The sequence below is a fragment of the Papaver somniferum genome, unplaced genomic scaffold, assembly GCF_003573695.1.
Source record: "Papaver somniferum cultivar HN1 unplaced genomic scaffold, ASM357369v1 unplaced-scaffold_21, whole genome shotgun sequence".
Lineage (NCBI taxonomy): Eukaryota > Viridiplantae > Streptophyta > Magnoliopsida > Ranunculales > Papaveraceae > Papaver > Papaver somniferum.
The window spans coordinates 3211564-3231341 of NW_020631041.1; the positions used below are offsets into that span (position 1 = coordinate 3211564).

Here is a 19778-nt window from a genome sequence, read left to right on the forward strand (position 1 = left end):
TTACCCAGAAAAAGAAACTTATGGAGAGATTGATCATGATATAACCCAATCCATCTATTTCATCTTGATGCTGTTTTTCACTATCTTGTTAACTTCTATAATCATGTATACCGTTGCTTGTTTCTATACCTCCAAAGAGATCATTTATAAGAAAGTCGTTGGTGTTCTTCGCAAGTGCTGGGAGTAGGGCTGGCAATGGATAACCGATATCCGATATCCATTTCCGAAATCCGACATCCTATAGGATTTAATCCGACATATCGGATATCGGATATCGGAATCCGTTATGCTATCGGATATTTCCTCTTAACGATATCGATATCGGAATAGGCTGTTTCCGTTAGGTTAATATCCGATATCCGATAGTCTAGGGGTGTACTTGTAATTTCCTACCCCTAGGTATATGTGTCGCATGTCGGGAGAGAATAACCCATTTCATTCATTCTACGGTTTCTACCAAAAGTCCGTTTTTTCTCATTCTCTAACAGTGATTCACTGGTTCGTGATTTGATCGAGAGAGGGGGACTGAGCGATCGATTTGATCGTGATTTGGTCGAGAATATTGATGATTAGAGACTCTCAATCAAGAAGTAAGTCATTGTTTGTGTTTTCTATTATTGTTTCGAAGTTTAGGTTTTTTTCCCCAAATCGATTGCGTATTTAATTGTTTTTGTTGTCTATTATTGTTGCGAATAGCGGATTGTAGGTGGGTTTGATGTATATTTTGAATTATAAAATTGTATGATGTTTAATTTTGATTTTAGAGAGTTAGGGTTTGTGATGTTCTTCCCTAAATTAGAAATTAGGGTTTATAAGAAGAACTTAGAAGGGAAATAACTTTTTGAGTTTCTATTGGATTTATATGAATTTGAAATTCTTTGTTGTCTGGTATCAAAAAATCTAAGTATTTGAGAACTAATTTTGTTGATTGTTAGCAAGTTACAGCAAAATGTAAATATCTAACAATACACTTTTTTTGTTGATCCAAGGGTTAAAGCTTTTGTATCGTCTGGAGGATCATCTTCTTGGCACATATCAAGTAGGTTTTCTATCTGTTAGTTTTCTATCTGTAAAAACAAGTTAATGCCTAATCGACTGTTTCGAATTTGAATCTTCCTTTTAGTTTAATTTTTTCATTTCTATGTTAATATGTCAACTGATTTCAAGAAATCTTTGTGAGATTTTGCCCATGCTACTTTCATTTTTATACTATTTGGAATCACTATTTGTTTGTCTGCATCACTATTTGTTTTTCTTTCTAATTGATTGTTTCTGTTTAATCCTTTTTTATGTCAGAATGTCTCAAAGTGAAAAAGCATCCAATAGAGTTGGAACTCCAAGCTGCAGTCAACCAATTTCCCAACAGCCAGAACAAGAAGATCAAAGTGTTGCTTCAACAATTGCTTCAACAACACCTTCTTCGAGTAATAAGAGATCATTAGCAGAAGTAGCAGATGAAAATCATCCACTTGTTATTGCTTTATTGAAGAAATTGCGCACAACAAGGTCACCTTCATGGGATGAATTCACTAGGAAAATCATTGTAGAGCCTGATAAAGATAACCCGGGTAAGGAAGTGGCTGTTCTTATGGGTGAATGTCATCATTGCAAAAAGTTGGTACCTGCTTGTAGTGAACAAGGAACTACCCTCTTGGCTCAACATCTAAGAATGTGTCCCCAGAAGCCTCAAAACAAGCCAGGCCAGATGAAGATTACCACTGCAGTTAAAAAAGCAGTACTAACCAAGTTAAATTACTTAATTACAAGTATGATCCAATAGTTACTAGGAACTGCCTTGCTAAAATGATTGCTAAACATGATTACCCACTTAACATGGTTGAGCATTTCTATTTTAGAGATTTTGTTAAGTCTTTGAACCCTGCTGCGAGAATGCCATGTAGGAATACAAGTAAAGCTGATGTGTTGAGGTGTTACGCTGAAATGAAAGGTGAATTGCAATTACAGTTAGAGAATTTGACTTCCAAATGTAGTCTCACAACTGATATGTGGACTGCCAAACACACTAAAGACGGTTATTGTTGTGTTACATGCCATTTTATAGATGATGAGTGGAATTTGATTGCCAAAACCTTAGCTTACATTGTAGTGCCATCCCCGCATACAGGAGATGTTCTCTCGGATTTTATTAAAACTTGCACATTGGAATGGAACATTGATAGGAAGTTTTTTGCTTTGACTGCTGATAATGCTCCAGCTAATGGTGTTATGATGAGAAATCTTATTAAGTGGCTAGATGGTAAGAATTGTTTGTTGCTTCAAGGAAAATTGTTTCACATGAGGTGTAGTAACCATATACTGCATTTGATTGTATTGTATGGCATGAAAGTAGCTGCTGTGTTTATAGAGGGTATTAGAGATTGTGTGAAGTATGTAAAGTCTTCACAAGATAGGAAAGAGAAGTTTGAAACAGCATTGACACAATGTAGATTGTCTGGAGAAGTTAGTTTAGATGTGGACACAAGGTGGAACTCCACTTTTACGATGCTTAAGAATGCAATTAAACTGCGAGAAGCTTTTCATAGACTTAGTGAGTTCGATTCTGACTTCAATATTCTGCCATCAAGTGAGCAGTGGGACCAAGGAACAGAAATTTGTAATTGTTTAGAGGCTTTTAATAATATTTCAACTGAGTTTGCAGGGATTAAGTATCCAACTGCGAATCTTTATTACAATGGGGTATACAAAATTAACCAAAGCATCACAAGTTGGGAAGATAGTACTTTTGAGTATGTCAGGGAAATGGGGTTGAAAATGAGAGAAAAGTTTAATGCATACTGGAGTGAGAGTAACTTGATTATGAGCATTGGAGTGGTTTTAGATCCAAGATATAAGGCAAAATGGGTTAGGTTCACATATAAGATAATTTTTGGGGATAATGAACGTGCATCAGTTGAGTATGAGAAGTTCAGAATAGACTTGACCAAAATTTTCAAGGCATATGAATCTCAAAACAACACTTCAGCTCCTGCTTTCTTTAGCAACTCTGTCTCTCGCATGGATGTAAGAGGCCCAGGTACAACTAACCCAGATTATGCTACTTTTCTGTTGGAAAATGATGAATATGATGTTCAAAAATCTGAGTTAGAGACGTACTTAGAAGAACCAATTCTTCCAACTGTGTCACCCCAAGATGAATACAATTTTGATATATTGAGTTGGTGGAAGCTAAGTGCCGCTAAGTACCCAATTCTATCAAAGATAGCAAGGGATGTGTTGGTTGTTCCGGTGACCAGTGTAGCATCAGAGTCCATGTTCAACGATGGTGGAAGGTTTCTAACAACACACAGAGCTTCATTAAGTCCAGAATTAGTCCAAGCACTTCTATGCTTAAGTGATTGGCTGCCAGGCTCCTTTGATGCAGGTAAATCTTCTTTTCCTTTGCTTTTCTGTGATGCATCATGTACCATTAGCTGATCGAACAACAATTGAATCTTTTATTTTCTGCAACAACCAAGGAAAGCATAACCATGAGCATGACCATGAGTAGCATGAGTATGGACAAACATGTATAAACCCTGTTGCTAGTATAACTCCACCTGCAAATGCGCTTTTATCATAAAGAATATATTGTTTTCTGGTCTTAATGTTGATCCTCTTTTACCAGAATTCGTATACAAACACCAATTCCACTTGCTACTAATATTGATGCTATTGCTGTTAATTTGTATTTCAGAGCTTCTCTTTTGTTTCGTTTTTCCCCATTTCCGTCACATGAACACTCCGCAGAGACCAGTACTGGAACAACCAATAATATGAGAACCTAAATATACACTGCTTTGAATTCAGTTTTTGGTGTTACAATGTAGAAGATGTCTCTCATGTTTAAGACTATTTGTTTTTTCTTTTCTAATTGATTGTTTGTGAATGCAGATATGGAAGTCATCGACTGAAGTTGATGCAACATGTAACCAGGCAGCCAAGGAAGATCATCAGTAGCAAGTTGTTTGACATTACAAGAAGACATGGTTTTTTCTTTTTTGTTGTTGTGTACTTTAGTTTGCAGACTGTTTGGTTGGGTGTTTGTAGTTTGTTTTTTCATGTGTGATGTGACTGAGACACTGGAGTAGTGTTTGTGTGGATTTTCTGTCTTTCAGTTAAGTGAAACACTTGAAAATTCCGTTAAAATTTCAGCTTTTGCTTCTGTCCAACAAAACCGGATATTAACGGATAAAAATCCGATATCCGATAGGTTAACCTTAACCTTATCGAATTGGATTTTTGATATCCGTCGGATGTTATCGGATATCGGATATCCGATAACCTTTAACCTTAACCTTATCGGTATGGCCAATATCCGGCGGATATTTATCCATTGCCAGCCCTAGCTGGGAGAGACTTATTTTCACATTCTTTTGGGGCTTCTTTATGGGGGCTATATACACCCCTGCGGCACTCGTTTTGTTATTAAGGTTTTTCAAAGGCGTGGAGGATTTGAAAGTATATTCAGATCCTTACTTTACCGGATTCTTTTACATGCTGGGTGTTTGGAGTGTCGCAATAGTAGTTATGGAATTAGAGAAGGATTATGGTATAAAAGCTTTGGCAAAGAGTGTGAGATTGATTTTCGGTAAGATATGGGTTTCTTGTGCTGCCTATGGTTCGCTTGAAATCACATTTACTGGTATAATTTACCTTCTTGTTACCCGGTGGTTTATGGAAACAAAATGAATCTGGTGGGTAAATTATTTGTGGTAATTGGTTGTAATTTGTTGACTATTATTTGGATTTATTTCTCGCTTGTTCGTTTCACCGTGGTTTACCTCGTCTGCAAATCATACCACAACGAAGACATATCAACTGCTACAACTCATGCAACGGTTGTCCCTACTGTACCTTTGGTTAGTGAAAAAGAGGTTCAATTAGAACGAGTACCGGTTTGATGAATCGGCCTATTTGCACGATTACTGTCTACATAAATTTTTAGTACTTGTTGGTTGCTGTTCCTCCTGCATCTGTGTGAGAAGATGTATTGGAATAGATAAGTATTTTCCTCTATTTAGTGTAACCAGAGAGTGTGAGAGTCCTTGTCTGGTGTCTTTGGATTCATTCTTCTCTTTCTATTTTTCTTTTAACTGGTATTATATCTGTTCTAGTACCAAGATTGGTTTCTTATACATACTTTTGAATTTTCATCTATACTGTTTGAGGAAACTTTTGAAATTTTATTTTCTTCCAAGATTTTGGCACTGTCTAGTAAATATTTATGAATTCCTAAATGTTTTTGGTGGATCTGCTTTTAGCTACCAATCTTAAACTGATCCCGGTCCAATGTACGCATTGGCCTGATTATATAACTTGTTTGATGAATCAAAACATGATTCACTGACTATTGGTCCCTGTTACACATCTTTCGCATTGGGAATTTGACAACCTTTTCTTACCAGATTATCCAGGATAGAATTAGCATTTTGCACTGCACTCCATATGAAAAATTGGACTTTCAGTGGAACATCTTTCACCGAGATGGACTTGCACTTACAAGGAATTACTCTCCACTAAACAGCATTCACTGCATCCTCTTGCCCCTCAAAGTCAGGAGTCGTTCCAACCGAATTCAACTATCTGATAGCTCCTGTTGTTCCAGCAGATTAGGAAATATAGTTATGTGCAAGTCTGAACTATTATTGACAACCCTCTCTTTTAGTTGAATTAGACTTGAAAGCTTAAAAATGTTAAGAAAAGCATCTTTAGAGGTTAGTTACCAGACCAGTTATCGTACCAGAATTTAGCTTTTGCTCCATTCTATAATTCATCTTCTCTTCCCTTTCTTCTTAAATCAACAATACAAGGCAAAACCAAAATATAATAACACAAGGCAAAACCAAAATACATCTATTGCATACGTATACAATTCTTCTTGGAGCGTATGACATCCACACAAGCATGAATCCGACGACGCTACTCAGTATTCACTCAAATTACATTAAAAATACATAAGGCCTTTATGATTGTTTTTCCGGGTGGTTTATTATTTTAACTTACCACATTTCTTGCTAGTACTGAACCAAAGCAGAACCAAGTTAATATAAGCCAACTGGCCCCGAATGACATATATGCATATTTTCATAAGAGGGCTCCAAATTTACAACTACAATTTGGTATGTAAATCCAATAACAACAAGTTTGATCTTATATCTCTCACTACAAAATGTACTTGCTTGCTGATTTTGGTGCTGCCACTGGACAACTGATTAATCTTACAAAATGAAGAGTCTTTTTCAGCACTAAAACTGAATCTCATATTAGGCATAGAGTAAAACAAATTTTAAGAGTCTCTATAACCTAGGCTCTCCACTGTTACCTTTAGTAGAAAAAATGATTAACAGAATGCTTACTTGGAAAGGATCCCAACATAATAATGCGGGAAAAACAGTCATGATAAAAAAAATGTAATAACCTCTTTATATATTTACCAAATGAATTGCTTCAATATACCTGTAAAAATCTGCGATAGGATAACTAAAATTCAAAGAAATTATTGGTGGGAAAAAAATGAAAAAGGGTTAAACAAAGAAGGTAAAAAATGGGTATGCCTTAGAAACTGGAAAGCAATGTGTAAAGATCTTAAAGAAGGGGGTCTAGGGATAAAAGACATGAAAAAGTTTAATTTAGCAAAGATAGCCAAAGAAGGGGGTCTAGGGATAAAAGACATGAAAAAGGGTGGAGACTAAAGAGCAACTTGACTCTCTTTGTGCCTCCATTCGAAAGGCTAAATACTATCACGACTGTGATGTTCTACACATTTATACTGTTGTAAAGAGAAAAGACGTCTGGATTTGGAAAGGCCTGTTAACAAATATAAACCAAATCAAAAAATATTGTTTTGGGGAAATTGGTAACGAGAAAAACTACATATTTGGGACGATATTTGGATCCCAGATACTTCACACCCGCTACAGAAACCTAGCAACCAAACTGTTGGCTGATCGAAAGTCTTCCATTTAATTACTATCCAGAACACTTGGGATTTGGACAAACTTAAAAACTGTTTTGATGATCAGACAATAGAAGCCATAAAAAACATAAACATTAAGCGGCCAGATGAGGAAGACAAGCCCCACTGGTCCTTAAATAAAAAAGGGTACTTCTCTGAAAAGTCCTTGTACATGAAAATCAATTCTACTGGCATAACGAACAGAAACTGGAACAAAATTTGGGGGATGGATATCACCCCATTTGTCAAATATTTTATGTGGAGAGCAGCGCAAACTATATTCCCGACTAATATGAGGATGGAAGCTACCCTTCCTCATATAAATACAACCTGCAAGCTTTGTAGTGAAGGCCATGAGTCTCTAACACACCTTTTCCTTGAATGCAACTTTTCAACTCAGGTGTGGATGCACTTTAGTTTAGACAAACAATATGTTACAAATGGTACAACAACCTTTCATGATTGGCTTAACGACTGTTTTGAACAGCAAGATAGAGATAGTTACGGAGTCAAATGGCAAGTTCTTTGTAGCGTAATTATTTGGTTTATTTGGAAAGCAAGGTGTGATATTACCTTTAAAAGAAGAGTCAAACAGTGTAACAACGGCAAACAACATAGCCAAGTTTATAAACAATTATATGACTGTAAACAGCCCAGGCTACAGTATAATGCAGTCCCTCTACTACACTCGTAAGGATGATGATAATATGAAAATAACAACTCAGCAAACAAGAGAACAAACTGTTTCGATGCCGCTGAAAATGAACATAGTTCCATCAATGAGGACTCGGCAACAAAGGCAAAAATTGGGCTAACTCTTTGTGACTATACAAGTACAATCCGAGAAGCAAGAGGACTTAACGCTGACGGCACATACTGGGACAACTGGAGATCAAATGGGCTGAAGCTGCTTTTCGATGGGAAACATAATTGAGTGGTCACACTATCTCGTTTGCAAGCAATTTTGAACCCACTCTACTACTGCTGATAGGAATGTATGCAACACCAGGGGAACATAGATACATGATAAGCGCAGATTTTGGAAACAAGACTAAATTTGAGGTAAATTTTTTAGCACTTGATTCACTTTAGTTAGGAGATTTAATGTAATTTATGACGCAAACTTATCAATTTTTTGCAACAAGTATGTCATACAGCACACATGGAAAGACTATATTTTAGACGCTTTGTTAATTTATTTGAACATCCAAAGCTGGAATGAATATGTAACCGGACTCCGTAACTCCTTTCAAGGAGAAAACGGAAATTTGATATCAATGATATGAGAGATCTCTTTTTTCAAAAAAGAAAAAAGCATCTCTCACTACAATTTTCCGTCATTCTCCTATTTTCGGAGTCCCAAGCAATTGCACAACTTATTATTAGACAAATTAACAGAACAAAATTTTTTTTTCATCAATACTCTTTTTAATAAATATACCGATCTTGTGTATCTGAAATTTCCTACCACAATTTTCTCCAACTTCTCGATTTGTGAAAAGAGGAAATACCCCCTTATTTAACCAACGATTGTGATTATTTTGTTTCGAGATTGCAGCAATTATTATCTATTATTGAAATGGAAGTTGTAGAAAAAAAGAAAAAGAAATATATTCTATTAGAGTTACATATTCTACTCGCTTAATTATACGTAAAAAGCACAATTATTTAAGATGGTACCAAAGTTAGTTGGATGACCAATTATATAAAACTAAACAATCATGATATTAATGGTCGCTGGAACTCTGTAATCTGTATCAGTAATCCCCGTTTATTTCCTTTGACAATCATGAAATATGTCTCTTTGATTGTTCTCCACACAAAATTTGTTACTTTTAGTACTAAACTATTTTATTGTATATTTTATTTAAGAGATAAGGTTATAATTCAAATCTGTACTATTGTCTCGAATCTAAATTACTATCATGTTACTGATCATCAAAATCCACATGCCAAATGAATCACTTCACCTCCAACATACATAATACATTAACGTCTATTTATTATGTTTCGGAAAAAGAAAAAAAAATGAACGTCAACTTCGTTACGTTGGGTTTCACACATTATGGGCCTAAGTCCCAAGCAAGCACATACATAGCTCTGTCACCGGTATACAACCATTCAAGCTCCTTGTTGTTAGAATATAGGCATCCAACTCATAATCCTTATTGTTGGAATACGGGAACCCAACTCAAAACCAATTGGAAATGAGTAGAGTGGCCCAGAGAGTTATAAACCGCAGGATCATAGATAAACCAGGCGATGTGGAATTAATAATAATCTCAACACGTCCCCTCACGTATAGTCTCATTAGGTCTAACACGTAGACCGTAAATTGAGTGACGCGGATTAAAAGTGCGGTCAAATGATCCGCAGAAATAGCCTACTGAGTAGAGTCTCCCAGAGTTATAAAACACAGGATTATAGATAAACCAGGCGATGTGGGATTAATAATAATCTTAACACGTCCCCTCATGTGTAGTCTCGTTGGGTCTTACACGTGGACCGTAAACCAAGTGACGCGGAATAAAAGTGCGGTCAAATGATCCGACACAAATAGCCTGCTGAGTCGAGTGTCCCAGAGAGCCGCAGGATCTTAGATAAACCAGGCGATGTGGGATTAATAATTATCTCAACACGTCCTCTCACGTGTAGTCTCGTTGGGTCTAACACGTGGACCGTAAATCGATTGACGCGGAGTAAAAGTGAGATCAAATAATCCGACACAAATAGCCTGCTCTGATATCATGTTAGAATACGGGAATCCAACTCAAATCCAATTGGCAATGAATGGAGTGGCACAGAGAATATAAACCGTGATCTTATATAACCCAAACAATGTGGCACTAGTAATCTCAAAAACCACTTGTGATTTCCTGGAATATTCATTGTAGAATCAAGGCGGGGGAATCTTTTAATTAAATTAAGATGCATGTTTTAAGAATGAAAAATGGTGAGCCAGTACAATGAGGTAAGTTACTTTCGTATCATAGGTTTAGATTAATAGGGAATGGATTTTATTAAAAGAACCGCATCCAAGATGTGAGACAGCGTGAAGGTTACTGTGTGAATGGATTTATTCACAGTTATAATAAAGAGAAAATAGGTATAAAAGAATGACCCCAAGTTTCAAATACTAACCAATACAATTATAATCTTTAAGGCCAAGCACTATGGTGCCTCTTTTCCCTCCCATATCCCTCATTCGTAAGGAAAAATCCCAAAACGCAACCACTATAGTCTCCCTCACCATTTGTAAAATCCTATTGCCCCTTTCTGAAACCTGATATCGTGTGACCGAACTGTGAAGATTTTAATGACTGATGCAGGCGAGTGTTCTCAGCGTGATAGGGAGTTTAGGGGAGGTCAATAAGCAATAAGTGACAAAATTGATCCACTTTGATTGTACAAGAATATGTGGAGCTCTGGATGTCTGGAAGCACGTGAGAACGCGTTTTTGGTGATATTATTACTAGTATTAGATATTGGGTCATTCATAGCATTACCGTGCATTCTATATTCATTGCGGGTTGGTTATTCGCCATCACTGGTTTAGCTTATGATGTGTGTGGTTTTCGTTCACAAGAATTTCTTCGAACCTGCATTCATTTATCTCTGAATGCTCATTTGCAAAATGACTGGACCTTCAACGAGATAGTTCTTTTTCAAATTTCTCTAAGGAATTGGATGGTGTTATACTTTATAAGCTCCCACTTACTTCTTAAAGTAAGGGAGAGCCTCACTTTCTTGTCTTACAAGTAGGTCCGGAGATTCAAAAGACCGTCCAAAGAGACCACTCCTTTTAGTCGAGCAATAGAAATCCACTTATCCAATCTAGGTTGTTTCCTTTTCGTGGAAGTAAATTGACTGAAGTTAAGGGGTGTGATCCGAATATTTCCCATTTTGTGTATCATAAATGGATCCATAGGTATTTTTATGTCTTGGCTACCTTTAGTCAGTATTTTCGTACCACCTCAATTAGAAATAAAGAATTCATTTCAAAGAAAGGTCTACCTTTTGGAATAATCTATTTGGGGCTCTAGCTCCACCGGATTAATTGTATTATGTGTTGGAGGAATGAACTTATTTGAAGTGGCCCATTTCGTGCCAAAAAAAAGTAAAAAATTGTACGAACAAGAATTTATTTTACTCCTTCATCTTGCTACTCTAGGTTAGGGGGAGGTCATGGTGGGGAAGTTAAGGGAACCTTTCCGTACGTTGTATCTGGAGTACTTCACTTAATTTCCTCTACGGTATTGGTCTTTGGCGGTATTTGTCATTCACTTATCAGGTAAATTTGGATTGTTAAAACCTATACAAGATGAAATGAACTAATATCTGCTCTACTTGATCCTTGTAACAATTTCGTTGCATTTCTCGTCCTTTTGTCTGTTCTTATCATACTCATATTTGAGATTTTATTTTTTAGTTATGTAAGAAGGATCCTAATGACCGATAAAAAGAACGATGTGCTAATTGGAGACCTATAAATGATAGTAAAAAGAAGTAGTCTCAAAGTCGTAATAGGGATATAAGGGATAAGCCGCTAGTTCTCTCATTTTGGATACTAACAAGTAGTCTCATATGTGAAGCCCTTCCTTCTAGGGTATAAGGATCTCCACCGTTGACAATCTAAGAATAGAAATTTGTAAAACTTCTCTTTATCCCCAATTCCATCGTCTCTCTGAAGATACTAAGGACCAAAAAGACCAAAGTTCTTCTTTGTGATGATAATGGTAAAAAATCTATTTGTCTCACTCGTATTTATGTCGATCGTTATAGGCCTCTTGAATTTTGTCTTTCCCTACATTCTTTATTTTTTTGCTGTGTAATATAACTTTTTTTGGTGATACGAATTATCTTGTTGACACCTTATGTATTTATTGAAACCTCAGATTCACACTAGAAGCAAGATGGCTCAATAAATCTCCCAAGCTGTCTTTGATCCCGTCCTGATAACCAACCAGGGATTTTAGTGACTCGAACGTATGCGAGAGGCAAAAACAGAAATCATTTTTATTTATTTTTGCTAATGTAATTATAGGATTCGATGAATGTAAGGTTATGGACTTAATTATCTCAATGATAAAGATCATATAGTTGTTCGTTCTGTTTTTTTTTTAAGCTTCTGACTTTGATTTTGATCAGGAAAAAACAACATTTTAAACTGGAATCTCATTATGTAAGTTTTAGACGGTTATGATTTTGTTTTTGTGTAGTAAATTTAATTTGTAAATTTAATTCCCTTAAGTATTTTGTATCCTCATTTATTTATGTAATATATAGTTGAATAAAAAAATAGAACAAAGGACAAATTCGGAGAATCAAATTTTACAGCTTCACCTAATGTTGATGAACAACGCCTAAAGGATATTCCCTTTATATAATAAAATAGATTAATAAAATAATGTTTTTTTTTGTTTGTATAAACTAGGAATGCACATGAACTGGCTGTACCCGAAGAACCTGCCCAGCACCAAAAAAAACTGGACTGAAACTTGACTGGAACTGGAACTGGGACGGGGTCCAAAGAAAGGGAATGAAGTAGGAAACCGTATCTGTACCGGTACAGATAATTGGTTCTAATGGATATCTGGTTTGTACTGGACCAAATACCCCTGGCAATATCAGCCATTAGATTTTTTTATTATGATTAATCCCATATGTCCATTCTAGGTATTGAGAATTATCTATCCATCATTTTCTTAGAGCATCTCCAGGGGAGGATGTGATGCTCCTCTTTTAACGGATTAAGCTACTTTTTCCAAAAATTCATCTCCAACGGGAACTTGAAGGAAAGATGTGAAGCTGACATGGTAGTTGGTTGGATTCACATCCTCTAGCCCGTCCTCTGGTTTTAGAGGATCTTTTAGAGGATTTAGATAATCAGATTCCCTAATATTTAGCAAAAAAAGAAGTCTCTCTGCCAATGAACATATTACAACTGTAATATGTTTCCTCACAATTGCACACGGCTGGAGATAATTAACTTGAACTTCCTAAATTAAGGAAAGTTTCAATAAAAAAATAGAACACTTACTCATCCGTATGTGAAGGAAACGAATGTCCCATTGGAGATGCTCTTATTCTTTTTTTCCCTTAAGAGGAGCCGAATTCTACTCTCGTTTCTCTATCACTTCTTTTTCTTCTATTTGTTGAATCTTACCAGTTCACTTCTTCTTATTATTCTTCACCATCTCAATTGAACCTTACTCGAGAGGTACTTATTCAGTTATTCTTATTCTTCCCTTTTTTTTAATCTTTGTCGGATACTTGGATTGATTTAGGGTTTAGTTTTAGATTGATTTTGGGTTTTGACTTTTTAGTATGTGTTAGTAATCATAGTTCGTCATCACTTATTGATGTTGATTTCAGCTCATTTAATTTGTGTGATTATTTTTGGGTTTAGAAGTATATTATGATTGTCTTTTTATGAATTAATTTATGCTTATAAGCTTTGTAAAATATTGGGTTTCTCTTAGAATTTCATAATTCTTCAAATTTTTGAGCATCATTTTAAATTAGTTTTCAGACTTATTTAACGCAATCATTGCAACAGTAGCTATAGGTTTTTGATTGTAATTTAGGGTTTTACAATTGGTTTTGAAAACGGATTTTGTTTATTAACATGATTCTATTTTAGCTGATTCAAATATCTAAAGAACATTTGATTCTTAGAAAATGAATTATTATCTTGTATTGAACTTATTCATAATGAGTTCATTAAGTTTATTCATAATGACTTCATTAATTTCTTTATTGGATGTGTACCTTCTAGACATGTAATGTCTCTATAAATAATTTCATTAGATTACATTGTAGTTCAACTATAGACCGAGATTATTGATTTAAAGTTTTTACTTGGGTGCAGATTGAAGCTCTGATATTAGAAAATATAGATTCATTGGAGGAAGTAATGCTAAATGTATGGATATTAACTTAAATTTATCTTTTGATTTTATTAAACTAAATTTGCTTGTATAGACAGAATCGGATGAATCTGTAAATGTTCGGGTGTTAACTTACTGAATTTTTGTTTGTTATTTGTATACATAGTACAAGACAAAAGGATTGGATGAATTTGTAAATGGTGAAGCTCAAAACACTAAGCGATTATGATCATACAAATTGGGTTAATGCTTGTTGATTCTTGTCGCCAACTTATGAAAATTTTGTTTTTAGTTTTTTTGGATTTTATTGATGTAGAATTTTGAACGTAAATATTTAACTTGTCTTAAACCTTTGTTTATCTTAAGAATGTATGTAGTTAATGTAATAAGAACAATTAGTTTTTATATTTTACTGGTTGTGTTTATTGTGTATGTTACACTTATACACTGTTTGCAGGTACAAACTCTAAACTGGTCTTGTACATACCCGTTATCATAGGTACAGGTTCAGGTACTCAAATGAGGTACCGGTCAGCAGGTATGGGTACTGTTTTTTTTGTTAGGTTATAGTTTGTTTGTTTTTTTGCTAGGTAGTAGATACAGGTACCGGGTTCATAAAAAACCAAGACCATACCGTCCCATGTGCAGTACGTCTAATATTCCCTCCGTTCCGATTTACTTGACGTTGTACAATTTTTCACGGATATTAAGAAATATCAGAGAGAGTAAAATCTTTCCAATAATACCCATATTAATTCCTACTTAAAAAGTTAAATAACCAAGTTTTATGTTTATAAAATATAGGGAAAGTTATCAATCCCATAGTTATGTACTTAGGATGTACAAGATTGAGTATATATCCTCCATGGGGTATATTTAAAAATTATAGAGTAATTGTTTTGTGTTGATTACTATGAGAATTAATTCTCTGGTGTGATTCCAAAGCAGGGGTAGGTTAGTGAAAATTGGGAAAAAAAACTAAAACTATCATCTAATTTGGAACACAAAAGAAACCCTAAAAAAGCAAGTAAAACGGAACGGAGGGAGTATAAACTAGCAATTTATAATTAATGCACCCTTAAGCAATTAATACATAATTAGTTGACTTAATTTATAAATTAGCATTTAATGCAGTATCTGTCGGCCGGGTGGTAATGGATGATTTATTAATAAGTTTATTAGTTTCACAAATTATTCTGATGCACAATGCTCGTTGTCTTTATATGTGAACATTCTTAGAAAACTATGAATCTTGCTCGTTCATTCTGAAAGATAAGACGGAACAAGAAGAAGTATCAAGACATGGAAAACAAAAAATTCACGAGTTTAATCTGTCTGGGAGTTATGATCCTCCTTATGATTTCATTTGCTTCTGCTCAACCAGCACCATGTTCAAATGGCTTTGAGGGCGATACATGTGGATTCTTTCTCATCACGAAGAATTGTTGTTGGGGATTCTCGTGCTCTGCTTATTGGTCTTGGGATGGTGGTCTCTGTCATGCTAGTTTGTTCCAAAGGGTCCAATTAAAAAGAAAAATTGTTCCAGAGAGATTGGTGATATGCTGGCTTAATGCCTGTTTTCCTGTATTTCTTCTTCGCCGGTAAGGTGGATGAAATGTGATATAGACAATGTTCATCAGTGTTCACCTTGAGTTTTTGAAATTTTTATTTTTTATTCAAAGTTTAATCCCCATTTTCACCTTTGATCTCTTACACTTGTTGTAATTTTGTATATGTATACAGTGAACCAAATATCTAATTTCTAGTATTGGATAGATCCCATACGAAATAATGCCTGGGCAGAGATCTTGCGGATGAACCAATAATTGCATTTTTGTTTTTGACACATCCAGTGATTGCATTTTCCCTTGTCATTTTCATGTTTCCCAAAAGTTTTACGCCAGTGTAACCGTAGGCACTGTAAGGCCTTTGTAATTGTTACTTAATCATAAAAAAACTCTTCGTGAACATTGTAATTTTCCGATCTATATGAAAACATAATGGAATGAATGGGATGTGATAAGTAGAAATTAACATTTAATACTATTTTTATTAGATTTTAGACTATCTAGTCCATCCATCTAAAGCGTGGTACTCGGAATCCTAATTTCCCAAATCTTAAACGGATTAGTCATTTCTTTAATGCTTCAGTCCAAATTGAATTATTTTGATGATCAAAATGACCCTCATGTAAAAACAGGAGTATTAATTCATTGCTTTGTTTGTTTTTGACGGCACATTTTCGCTGGCAAATACAGAATAAAACAGAGACACGCATCTTTTATTTTTTTTCGACCCGGAATCAAGATGATGATCCATACGTAGTGAGTTCTTCGTTGATGGTCTATAACGATTTATCCCATTATTTTTTATTTTCTTCCCTTCTAATTCATCTCCATCTAGATCTGAGTTCAAAAATCAATTTCAAACTATAATCTAGGATTTTATTTTCATTTTCTATTTTATTTTCATAAAAAAGTGACTCACTTTTTTACATAATCATATGACAAAAAAAAACGTCACAATCCATGATTTTGGTCTGAAGTATTTTTGTTAGAGCACTTCCTAAGGAATCAACAAACATGAAGTTTGTTGATTTTGCTCCCACTATAGAGTCAACAAACATGAAAAATGGATGTTCAAACCAACAAATTTGTTGATTTGTTGAGTGAGTTAAAACATGTAGCACGCGCTTGATGAAAGGACGGGCGAGCTTGGCACCAACGCTAGCGCTTGCACCAAAAACGATGGCGCTTGTATTACCAACGCCCGCTTTTACTCCACACCCTAGAGTTTTTCATAAAAGCGCTAACAGCTGGATCTTGACGGCTTAGAACTTTTGTAATCTAACGGCTATAATTTTTGAGTTCTATAAATACTTTCAATTTCAACTCCAAATTCACATTCACACATCTAGTCTTTTTTACTCTTCTCTGAGCTTAAAAAAATTCTTCAACTTTAACAAGTTTTTCAATTCTTGAACATGTCTCGGCCCTTGTTAGTTCGGCGCGCTCCGTATACTAAAGAAGAAGATGAATCTATTTGCAAAAACTATGTTTTTTTTATTTACTCAGCTTGCTTCCGCAAAGTATCCATGGGTGAATTTCTGGGAAGTTATTCACGACGGGTTCTGCAGTGACACCCGTAATCCGAGTCGTCGTGCTATATGCGACGTAGAAGATCGTTTTCGTACAATTAAAAAAGAAGTTAGTGATTTTGTAGATTTAACCATAAAATCCAATCGATATAGACTGAGAGGTGAAACTGATGCTGATATGGTAACAAGATCTTTGGCTGAATGGCGAAGATGGAAAAATGTGGCTTTTCCTTTCGAAAAATGTTTCGAAATCCTTAAGGTGTTGAACAGTTTCAACCCCTTATATTAAGCTAATGTAGTCCAACGTAACTCCGTGAAGCTAGTGTAATGTAAAACGCTTAATTTTAAACATATGTCATTTCATTTAATTCAGACTGTCATACTTTTAAAACTAAAATTACAAATGTACCAGAATTAAAAATTACAAACAATCTCTCTAACGTCGCTCATCTCTAGCTCTCCCATTGTTATCTTATGGAGTCAAGAAATCTCCAATACCTGGGGATAGACCTGGAATATCCCCAATTGCCATCATATTAAGCAAATTTCCGTAAGGATTAGGCGATTGGAAAACATTAGGAGATTATTGGAAAGCACTCGGTGCACTCGGTCCTCCAAGCATATAAGATGTTTGTTGTTGTGGTGGTGGTGGTGTAACATTGTAGCAACCATTTGGGTTATAGGGCGAAAATGATGATGAAATGCGCCTAGGATCTATCCAAAATACTTGAGATTGAGATACATGCACAGTTTATGGTGAAGTACTGTGTCGTATGTGTGGTGAAGAAGAACTCTGTCTTACTTGTGTTTCTACCACCATTGTTTCTTCACTACGGTTCCATGATCTGTTGCTCCTAGTGGAATCGGAAGATTGTGACCTCCGCCCATCATCATTTACAGTTGGACTCAATCCAAACATTGTGTTCTCTTGCCATTTCAGACAAAATTCAAGTGTATAACCTTCATTTGTTGATTCTTCCAATGCAAATTGTTCAGTTGGTTCTGCAAATCTTCGTCACTGGCATTGACATTGTAGTAAGGATATTCACGTTCCACAACTTTGGAAACAATGGGGATCGTGGTTGGCTCACCTTTTGAAGCAATACTTGTCATCTCCCAACGAATTTCGGGCATATTTAACGAAGATGATGAAGAACTTGCACCCTTGGTGGGATAAGTCATAAAGCATGGCTCTTTTGGAGGTGGCTGGCTAGGAACGATATTTGAATCATGGGACAGGCGTGATAATTAACCTTGGGAGATCAAACCCATAGATGTGCATGTTGTGTATCCCAATTACCCATTTCGCAATCGACTGGTAGCATGTGACATACTCTGCTTCACTAATATCCCTTCGTGTATTTAGTTCATACCTCGTCAAATTGGTTATTCTTAGCCGATCAAAATTTGTTTCAGAGGTTTGCATCTGTTGTGGCGGGTTAATCGCAATTGCATATATACCTTGAATTTGGTACTGCAATCTTTCTCCCCAAGTACCAAACTCCTCCATGGGATTCTGGAGTGTAAAAAACAACTCTACGCAGTGAATAAACAAGAATATGTTGTCCAACATCACCACCATACTGAAGAAAATAAATGTAAGGGTGAACAACGGCGTTCTTCTATGAAAATTGTAAAGAATCGCTTGCGTAACAGATTGGGGGACGAATGGATGAATGACATTTTGATTTGCTACATTGAGAGACACATATTCGATCTGATCGGAGATGATCTTGTCATGAACGCGTTTCAGAATATGTGCGGTCGTCGCGGGCAGACATAGAAGTTGCATATTTCACATTAGCTAGATCAAACTATCTTTTCTTTGCAGGTTTTATTCAGTAACGTACTTAAATTTCGATTTGAATGAACTTTATGGTATTTAGTTTAATTCTATGTTGATGTTGATGTGTGGAATTTTTTTTCGCTATAATTTTAGTTATGTTTTTCAAGAATAAAATGTGCCCCCATTAAAATTTTCTTCTGGATTCGCCACTACATCCAAGTAACAATGTCCGGATCACATTCCACGATGTTGCTCACCAAAGTTACATGATAGCATAAGGACCGAGGAGTGGAGGAAGTCATATTTTCTCTTATCCAGCATAAAATCTGTTAAATCCGACAAATTAAATCCAGGTGCAATCCATAAATGTTCCGACGAAACACCTATCCACGTCTGGGTAAATCCACGATTTAGGCCCCAAATACTCACCCTTAACCTCGGGAAGAAAAGTGAAGGCCTGGCATTATCCTACCAATGTCATCCAATGCGATGGGCTTTTGCCAAACATTCTTACGGAAAAAAGAAAAGAAAATATGTCTCTCACCAATTCCCAAAAGGCAAAAATGGACTTGAACTTAAATTATAAATTATCTTCCGAGGTAAAATGAAGCTTCAACTTGAACTTAAATAATCTTCCAAGGTAAAATGAAGCTTCTTTTGCGTCTTTTTACCCGGAGCCACATATTAAAATTTAAACCTAAATCTAAACATATATCCTTTATTTTTATAATCATATCATTCTTCTTCTTTTTTTTTTCTATATATTGAAAAAAGATTCATCATTTTAATTTTGATCGAAAACAAAAATCGTCGATCAAACAAATGTTATGATTGATTGTTTAAAATTAAATCCCAAGATTTAGTAACCTTAAAGTTGAAACTTAAAACATCAAAAAAAAAGGAGTTAAACAAATAAAACAAATAGATGATAGTAGTTGTGATTCAAAATTAGGATTTGATTACTTGAAATCAAAAATTTGATCCGAAAATTTTCTTGGATTTACATTAGCAGAAGCATAATCGGTAGATAAAAGTCTATTTTACCTACCG

At 35.4% G+C, this 19778-nt stretch overlaps 2 long non-coding RNA genes across 2 annotated transcripts; both read left to right on the top strand.

Moving 5' to 3' along the window:
- Nucleotides 1-529: 529 nt before the first annotated feature.
- On the top strand, nucleotides 530-1630 carry LOC113339941. Its single transcript, XR_003355193.1, has 3 exons — nucleotides 530-590; nucleotides 990-1039; nucleotides 1297-1630. It is a non-coding gene; the product is annotated as an uncharacterized LOC113339941 (long non-coding RNA).
- Nucleotides 1631-12990: 11360 nt separating this feature from the next.
- LOC113339813 lies at nucleotides 12991-14377 on the top strand. The gene is made up of 3 exons (XR_003355140.1): nucleotides 12991-13175; nucleotides 13827-13880; nucleotides 14012-14377. It is a non-coding gene; the product is annotated as an uncharacterized LOC113339813 (long non-coding RNA).
- The last annotated feature ends 5401 nt before the right edge of the window (nucleotides 14378-19778 follow it).